Here is a 2,500-nt window from a genome sequence, read left to right as displayed (position 1 = left end):
GCTTATACTAATATGTACATGTGCATATATTTGCCCCGTGCACACATATTCACGTGCTCGTACCGACACACACATGCATAAATATGCATACACTCATACACACAGAGTTACATATTTACTGCATATAATGAAATAAGGCAAAGTAATATAGCTGTGCTCACACACATAAGCACATGCTCACACTAGCACAAATATCCGCACGCATACACATACACACATAGAAAAATAAAATAGTCACAAATACAAAGTACAACATTCTACCACTATTGGCAGCTGTGATATCTAACATATGCACTCACAGACAGCCACACACATATCAACAAACACACATACTCACACACATACACATAAACACATGCCCAAACGTACATAGATTTGAGCATATACAAACAAACATACAGAATGCAAATCGTTGGCACCTAAATGGTTTCTCATTTATCAACAATCTCCAGCAATGGCGAGAATTCAACTGATTGAAAAAAAATCTATTCAAAAATATTTAAAAAGAAAGAAGTTATCAAGAGGGGGATACTATTAGGGTTATTTCAATTTGATAAGTAAATTACATTTCTAAAAGAAATTCCAAAATGTTTCTTACTATAGTTAAGAATTATATTTTTCACATGAGTGGCTGTGTGGTAAGTAGCTTGCTTACGAACCACATGGTTCCGGAGTGGCTGTGTGGTAAGTAGCTTGCTTACGAACAACATGGTTCCGGGATCAGTCTCACTGCGTGGCACCTTGGGCAAGTGTCTTCTACTATAGCCTCGGGCCGACAAAAAGCCTTGTGAGTGGATTTGGTAGACGGAAACTGAAAGAAGCCCGTCGTATATATACATGTGTGTATATGCTTGTGTGTCTGTGTTTGTCCCCCCAGCATCGCTTGACAACCGATGCTGGTGTGTTTACGTCCCAGTAACTTAGCGGTTCGGCAAAACGAGACCGATAGAATAAGTACTAGGCTTAGAAAGAATAAGTCCTGGGGTCGATTTGCTCGACTAAAGGCGGTGCTCCAGCATGGCCGCAGTCAAATGAGTGAAACAAGAAAAAGAGTAAAAGAAAAGAATATGTATATGCAAAAAGATTCTTATATACGAAAGAGTGCTCAACTAGAGAAGGAGATACCTTGCCTATCAGCCACATGGCTCCGGGTTCAGTCCCACTGATTGGCACCTTGGGCAAGTGTCTTCTACTATAGCCTCGGGCCGACCAAATCCTTGTGAGTAGGTTTGGTAGACAGAAACTGAAAGAAGCCCGTCGTATATATATGTGTGTGTGTGTGTCCAACATCACTTAACAACCGATGCTAGTGTGTTTACGTCCCCGTAACTTAGCGGTTCGGCAAAAGAGGCCGATAGAATAAGTACTAGGCTTACAAAGAATAAGTCCTGGGGTCGATTTGCTCGACTAAAGGCGGTACTCCAGCATGGCCGCAGTCAAAATGACTGAAACAAGTAAAAGAGAAAAAGAATAAATTTTAAAAAAATTATATTTACTGATGATCATGTGAACGAAACCATTAAAGTTCAACAATTAGTATTTTGTGTATATATTTACTACAAGTTTATGTATTCAGAACTGTTGTATAATGTTTGAATATCATTTATATACACCTAAGCGGACATGCACAAATGTATATGTGAGTGGGCGCGTATATGTGTATGTATTTCTCTCTGTCTCTCTCTCTCTCTCTCTCTTTGATTATATACATGTACATGTGTGTGTGTATAAAGTGTGTGTATCTAGGTATCTCTCTCTCTCCCTCTCTCCCTCTCTCACTCTCTCTCTCTTTCTCTCTCTCTCTCTATATATATATGTGTGTGTGTGTGTGTGTGTGTGTGTGTGTGTGTGTGTGTGTGTGTGTGAGGAGGCGCGTGGCTTAGTGGTTAGGGTGTCAGCACCAAGATCGTAAGATTGTGGTTTCGATTCCAGAACCGTCCAGCTGGGGAACGCATACGCCACTGAAACCGGGAAACCGGGCCCATGAGCCTGGCTAGGCTTTAAAAGGACCCATTTATTATTATTATTATTATTATTATTATTGTTCAGTAGTTTTATTTTTATAACGTGCTTTCACTTCACTACTGAGCGCAGCTCTGTGCGCATTGGGTATGTGCTGTGGTTTGCTGTGGTGCTCTTATGTTTACAGTATTGAAAGTGTTTTGCGTAGAATGTGTGCAGTACCCAGTAGTGCAATTTTCTGTATGTTATATATATTTGTAAGTCCTGGTATTTTTGTTATGTATTTGTTTTTTTTTATTATTATTATTATTATTATTATTATTATTATTATTATTATTATTATTATTATTATTATTATTATTATTGTATATATATATATATATATATATATATATATATATATATATATATATATATATATATATATATATATATATATATATATATATATATACGCACATGCATACGTACACATATAGGTGATGTGCTGGCAGAATCGTTAGCGCGTCGGACAAAATGCTTCGTGGTATTTCTTTTG

Source organism: Octopus bimaculoides, chromosome 5, assembly GCF_046866305.1.
Source record: "Octopus bimaculoides isolate indiv1 chromosome 5, ASM4686630v1, whole genome shotgun sequence".
Lineage (NCBI taxonomy): Eukaryota > Metazoa > Mollusca > Cephalopoda > Octopoda > Octopodidae > Octopus > Octopus bimaculoides.
Note: the sequence above shows the minus strand (reverse complement) of the source record.